The sequence below is a fragment of the Rhinopithecus bieti genome, unplaced genomic scaffold (genome assembly GCF_001698545.2).
Source record: "Rhinopithecus bieti isolate Rb0 unplaced genomic scaffold, ASM169854v2 scaffold_1103, whole genome shotgun sequence".
Taxonomy (NCBI): Eukaryota; Metazoa; Chordata; class Mammalia; order Primates; family Cercopithecidae; genus Rhinopithecus; species Rhinopithecus bieti.
Window position 1 is genome coordinate 480543 of NW_016803302.1, and position 7378 is coordinate 487920.

Here is a 7378-nt window from a genome sequence, read left to right on the forward strand (position 1 = left end):
CAGAGAATTGCTGGGACCCAAGAGGCAGAGGTTGCAGAGAGCCGAGATCATGCCACTGCACTCCAGTCTGAGTGATAGAGGGAGACTCTGTCTCCAAAAAAAAGAAAAAGAAAAAAATTCTGTACAGTGATCATATACTACTTTGATAATCAGAAAAATTAAAAAATTAAAAAAATTTTTTTTTTTTTGAGACAGGGTCTTGCTTTGTCACCCAAGGTGGAGTGCAGTGGTTCAATCTTGACTCGTTGCAACGTCTGCCTCCTGGGTTCAAGCAATACTCCCTCCTCAGCCTGTGGAATAGCTGGGACTACAGGTGGGCACCACCATGTCCAGCTAACTTTTTTGTATTTTTAGTAAAGGTGGAGTCTCACTATGTTGCCCAGGCTGGTCTTGAACTCCTGAGCTCAAGCTATCCACCTGCCTCAGCCTCCCAAAGTGTTGGGATTACAGGTGTTAGCCACTACAACTGGCCAAAAAATTTAAAAACTGCCTATAATAAAAGGAAAAAAAAGAAATTGTTTCATTCACTCTTTGACCATTTATCGAATGTTACCTCCCTCATGAAGTCTTTCCAGATTTCCTCAACCAGGCTTGTGCTTGATCATATCTTTGACACAGCTTGCTTGTTTTTTTTTTTTTTTTTGAAATCTCTTAATTGCATTAATATGTTTTAATATGTTTTTGTTGTGTATTAAGTTTGTGTGGTTATCTTACCTATTAGTCATATTTTGTGTGTATGAATGATAAAATAACTTTATTTCATTTCAGGGAGCTGGCAGACATTCAGCCTCAGAACTTATGGAATTGCTTCTTGATGTCTGCGGCCTTGGTGACCTTGAGCACATTGAAGTTCACTGTCTTGCTCAGGGACCAGCACTTATCCAGCATGACAGTGTCGCTGATCTGGACATCCTGAAGCAGGGGAACAGGTGCATGGACATGTTCTTGTGGTACTTCTCAAAGCAATTGTACTTGCAGATGTAGTAGAGATAGTCTCTGTGGATGACAGTGGTCCTCTGCATCTTCATCTTGGTCACCATGCCAGACAGGATCTGCCCTCAGTGGAGATGTTACCAGTGAACAGGGATTCCTTGTCAATGTAGGTGCCCTCAATAGTCTCTTTGGACCTCCCGAAGCCTAGCTTGCCAGTTTCCTTTAGCAGGATCCTCTTCTTGCTTTGAACAATGGTCAGCTGCTTGTGATAGGCATGCTCAGTATCAATGTCCACCATCTTCTTGGCTGCCTGAGAAAAAACTAGACAATTATTATTATTATTATTATTTTGAGGTAGAGTTTTGCTCTGTCACCAGGCCGGAGTGCAGTGGTAGTGGTGCGATCTTGGCTCACTGCAACCTCCGCCTTCCGGTTCAAGCAGATCTCCTGCCTCGGCCTCCTGAGTAGCAGGGACTACAGGTGCGCGCCACCACGCCCAGCTAATTTTTGTATTTTTAGTAGAGACGGAGTTTCACCATGTTGGCCAGGATGGTCTCGATCTCTTGACCTCGTGATCCACCTGCCTTGGCCTCCCAAGGTATTAAGATTACAGGCATGAGCCACCACTCCCGGCCAAAACTAGACAATTTTTAAAGATTGAAAGTAAGTGTTATCTTGATTCTGTTTATGGGTAATAAATATTTCTCAGTAAATATCTGTGAAATGTATTGAGTTGAACCAAAAAGAACATAATAATTATGAGCTGATAGCCACTGAGTTCTGTGTCAGATTCTCTGTGTGTTTTATCTCAATGGTCTTTAAACTGAACGCCATTGTCACCAAAAGCTTATGCATAATGGGCTTCTTGGCAGAGAAAGAAGTTGGAAAACAGGTCAGGAATGCTGCCTTTATTGGTCCTACTCCAACCATTAATTCCTCTTACAGGAAGTACATGTGCAGCAGGAAGCCTGAGAGGCAGAATAGAGCATTGGAGTATTATTCAGTGAAAGAAAACATGAATCCAAATCGTTTGTCTGGTTTTTATAACAATGACATCTTTCCTTTGTATGTCATCTGATTACTAATAGTAGATATTTAAATGATCAGTATCCACTAATAATAAGTACAGGGCTGGGTGCGGTGGCTCACGCCTGTAATCCCAGCACTTTGGGAAGCCAAAGCAGGTGGATCACCTGAGGTGGGGAGTTTGAGAACAGCCTGACCAACATGGAGAAGCCCCATCTCTACTAAAATACAAAATTAGCCAGGTGTGGTGGTGCACGCTTGTAATCCCAGCTACTTGTGCGGCTGAGGCAGGAGAATTGCTTGAACTTGGGAGGCGGAGGTTGCAGTGAGCCAGAGGTTGCAGTGAGCCCAGATCGCACCATTGCACTCCAGCCTGGGCAACAAGAGTGAAATTCTGTCTCAAAAAAAAAAAAAAAAAANTGAATCCAAATCGTTTGTCTGGTTTTTATAACAATGACATCTTTCCTTTGTATGTCATCTGATTACTAATAGTAGATATTTAAATGATCAGTATCCACTAATAATAAGTACAGGGCTGGGTGCGGTGGCTCACGCCTGTAATCCCAGCACTTTGGGAAGCCAAAGCAGGTGGATCACCTGAGGTGGGGAGTTTGAGAACAGCCTGACCAACATGGAGAAGCCCCATCTCTACTAAAAATACAAAAATTAGCCAGGTGTGGTGGTGCACGCTTGTAATCCCAGCTACTTGTGCGGCTGAGGCAGGAGAATTGCTTGAACTTGGGAGGCGGAGGTTGCAGTGAGCCAGAGGTTGCAGTGAGCCCAGATCGCACCATTGCACTCCAGCCTGGGCAACAAGAGTGAAATTCTGTCTCAAAAAAAAAAAAAAAAAAAAAAAAAAGTCAGGTTCTAGGCCAGGCGTGGTGGCTCACGCCTGTAATCCCAGCACTTTGGGAGGCCGAGGTGGGCGGATCACGAGGTCAGGAGTTCGAGACCAGCGTGACCAACATGGTGAAACCCCATCTCTACTAAAAATACAAAAGTTAGCCGGGTGTGGTGGTGGGTGCCTGTAATCCCAGCTACTGAGGAGGCTGAGGCAGGAGAATTGCTTGAACCCGGGAGGTGGAGGTTGCAGTGAACCGAGATTGTGCCACTGCACTCCAGCCTGGGTGATAGAGCGAAACTCCTTCTCAAGAAAAAAAAAAAAAAAAAAAGGTCAGGTTCTGTTTATATGCCACATATTCTAAATATCTTACTGTGTGTACTGTCTGTCTTTAGTTTCAAGTTGGGGGAATGGGAACACTTGGGGTCCCTAGAACCACTGAAGGGTACTTCTAGTGTGGAATCCTTACATGGTTCTCATGGCCTAACCTTCTGGTCACTTCACTAAAAATGTGATCCAAAAAAGGTAAAATTTGCCTTGGGTCAATCTCAGAAAGTTAGACTTGTATCCAATAAGAGGAATTTAATATTACCTTGTAGATAAGGAACAGAATGACCATATATGTGACAAGAAATCACGTACTTGTTGAACTTATTATTTATTTATTTATTTATTAAGACAGAGTCACTCTGTTGCCCAGGCTGGAGTGCAGTGGTGCCATCTCAGCTCACTGCAACCTCTGCCTCCTGGGTTCAAGTGATTCTCCTGTCTTAGCCTCCCAAGTAGCTGGGACTACAAGCACCCGCCACCACACGGGCTAATTTTTGTATTTTTTCCCAGAGACGGGGTTTCACCATGCTGTCCAGGCTGGTCTCGAACTCCTGACCTCATGTGATCTGCCCACCTGGGCCTCCCAAAATGTTGGAATTACAGGTGTGAGCGACCTTGCCCAGTGAACTTATACTTTAAACACTTGTATAGTATTTATTCCAGTCCAGGTTCCTGTTCTAGGTACTTTTGAAACTTTTTAAATCCTTGTAATAACCCTTTGGGGGTTGGTACTATTATCCCCATTTCATAGATGGGAAAACTGAGGCATAGGTCATTCAGCTACTGAATAGGAGAGCTGGAATTTGAACCCAGGTCATCTGGCTCTACAGTTCTATGCTCATAACTACTGTCCTTTCGAATTATTTGAATTGACCATCCCTGGACCTAAGACCACTGTTCTGATGAAATTCAAGGAGATTGCCTTTGAGGATTAGTCCAGGTAAGTAATGTCTCATTCCTTTTGATAATTTTATCAAGAAACATCTATTAAGTTATTGATTGCAGGAGTTCCTTTGCCAAATGTTTCTTGAGTTTGGATGAACTTACAAGATAAGGAGTGAGTACCTATCTTTGGTGCATTTGGTTAACCATGTAAAACAGGGGTATCTAGGCTTTTGGCTTCCCTGGGCCACACTGCAAGAAGAATTGTCTTGGGCCACATATAAAATATACTAACACTAATGATAGCTGATGAGCTAAAAAAAAAAAAATCACAAAAAAACTCATAATGTTTTAAGACGTTTATGAATTTGTGTTGGGCCACATTTAAAGCCTTCCTGGGCTGCATGTGGCCTGTGGGCAGTGGATTGATGTAAAGCTTACCAAAAGATAAGGGAATGTGAATGTTTCATATGTCTATAGTGCTCATAGAGTTCATAATTCATCACATTGATCCTCACATTTTACAGATGAGGAAACTGAGGCTTGGAAAGGTTGTGACTGACTTTCCAAAAGTCTGATAGATAACAGAGTTAGTGCCCTAATCTAGTTCTCCTGACTCCAAATCTGGTGATCTTTCCTATATATTTAAATCCTTTTCCTGCAATATAAATTTTGCTGTTACCTTGGCAACACTGCCGTACAGTGCCTGGAAACCATTGTATTGCCTTCTCTGTGTGCCACAAAGTTAAAAGTTTAACTGAAGTGTCAGCTTAACCACCAATCTCCTAGTCAAATTCCCTTCTTTCTGTGCTTCATTTTATTTATTTATTTATTTAAATTTTTGATACAGAGTCTTGCTCTGTCGCCCAGGCCAGAGTGCAGTAGGGCAATCTCAGCTCACCGCAACCTCTACCTCCTGGGTTCAAGCAATTCTCTTGCCTCAGCCTCCCGAGTAGCCAGGATTACAGGCATGTGTCACCACACCCAACTAATTTTTTGTAATTTTAGTAGAGATGGGGTTTCACCATGTTGGCCAGGTTGGTCTCATACTCTTGACCTCAACTGATTCACCCGCCTCGGCCTCCCAAAGTGCTGGGATGAGAGGCATGAGCCACCACAGCCAGCCTGTGCTTCATTTTAATGTTTGCTAAGCTTAGTGCACTTGTCACCAAAAGCTTATTCAAGATGGGCTTCTTGGCAGATAGATCAAGTATGCTGTCTTTTTTGGTCCTGGTCTAGTCATTCTGTTTTAGTCTTGGGAAGTGGGTATGAACTAGGAAGCCTGAGAGACACAAAATAGCAGACTAAGGTAAGGCGTTTCCCTTACATGGCCTCACTTTCCACCTCTGATGTTGTAGTCATTTGCCTTTCAACTGCTTTTGTGAGGTGTGGCTATTCAGCAGAGGTGAAGGGCCTTTGCCTTTCTGTTGGTTTGAAGCAACAAACTCTATTTAGAGTGGTTTAGATAATGAGTAGTCTTTATTTTGGAGGAAATAGCCATGTGGCGTCTTTTGTCAATAAAGGTTGCTAGAAATGGTGTAGTTCATTCATTTTTCATCCAGTTATGAAGTTAGGAAGGCTCAGATGTGTAATGAGATCCTAAGCAAACTTTAACTACTAGGTCATTTAAGATTTTGCCAGCAGGTGGCACTTCTCTTTACTCACTTGAGTCCCTTAATGTGATCTTAGACTTAAGTCTAGCCAGACGCTGACATGGCGGTGTCTCATGCCTGTATTCCCAGCACTTTGGGAGGTCGAGGCAGGCAGATCACTTGAGGTCAGGAGACAAGCCATGGCCAACATGGTGAAATCCCGTCTCTACTAAAAATACACACAGAAAAAAAATTAGCTGGGCATGGTGGTACACACCTGTAGTCCAAGCTACTTGGGAGGCTGTGGCAGGAGAATGACTTGAACCCAGGAGGCAGAGGCTGCAGTGAGCCGATACCATGCCACTGCACGCCAGCCTGGGTGACACAGCAAGACTGTCTAAAAAAAAAAAAAAAGTTTAGCCAGATTCAAACATTTCTCTTTCCCTTTGTACCAGTGTAGTCTACAATAGCTGTTTATAGATTGTAATATATATTACAATATATATTGTAGCTGGGAGTAGCTGGGACTACAGGCGCCCGCCAGGTCGCCCGGCTAGTTTTTTGTATTTTTAGTAGAGACGGGGTTTCACCATGTTAGCCAGGATGGTCTCGATCTCCTGACCTCGTGATCCGCCCACGTCGGCCTCCCAAAGTGCTGGGATTACAGGCGTGAGACACTGCACCCGGCCAGATTGTAATATATTTATACCTTCTTTCCACAAGGGATTTGAAGTTGCTTATAACATACAGTATACAATAATAAAATATGTAGAAAGGGAGAATATAAAGAATATCAAATTTGATTCAGGGTTGCTGGCAGCCACAGCAGTGAATGATATGGTTTCATTATCAGGTTTTTGGGTCAAGGGGAGGGGAAGAGAATAACTTTTCTAGGATTCGAAATAAAAAATGGAACTTCTGACCTAGAGCATTTCTGTTGTGCCCTTCTCATCTCTCTAACCTAATTAATAAATTATTCTTGGCCTGTAAAAACTAAGGAATACTTACTTCTCTGCAGCCTCAGGGCTATGTAATCAGCATTCTTCAGTCTATCAGCTTCAACTTTTCAAGATGCCAGCTTCACCCATTCATTCTTCCTGCATAGATTGCCCTGGGCATTGGAAACAAAACCATATTCCTTAGGTAGATTTGGGTGTGCTCACATCAATTCATGTTAAGAATCCCTTTCTCAAAGGCTGGGCTAGGTCACTTATGCCTGTAATCCCAGCACTTTCGGAGGCTGAGGTGGGCGGATTACCTGAGGTCAAGTGTTGGTGACCAGCCTGACCAACATGGAGAAACCCCGTCTCTACTAAAATATACAAAATTAGCTGGGCGTGGTGGCGCATGCCTGTAATTCCAGCTACTCGGGGGGCTGAGGTAGGAGAATCGCTTGAACCCGGGAGGCGGAGGTTGTGGTGAGCCGAGATCGCGCCATTGCACTCCAGCCTGGGCAACAAGAGCAAAACTCCGTCTAAAAAACAAAAAACCACATTTTCTTAATCCAGTCTGTCACAGATGGACATTTGGGTTGATTCCAAGTCTTTGCTATTGTGAATAGTGCCGCAATAAACATACGTGTGCATGTGTCTTTGTAGTAGACTAATTTATAATCCTTTGGGTATATACCCAGTAGTGGGATGGCTGGGTCATATGGTACATCTAGTTCTAGATCCTTGAGGAATTGCCATACTGTTTTCCATAATGGTTGAACTAGTTTACAATCCCACCAACAGTGTAAAAGTGTTCCTATTTCTCCACATCCTCTCCAACA

The 7378-nt window shown here is 43.3% G+C and overlaps 1 pseudogene; it reads right to left on the minus strand.

The window, feature by feature from the left end:
- Positions 1–726: 726 nt before the first annotated feature.
- Positions 727–7378, minus strand: part of LOC108530017 (40S ribosomal protein S11-like) — an 8278-nt pseudogene continuing 1626 nt past the window's right edge.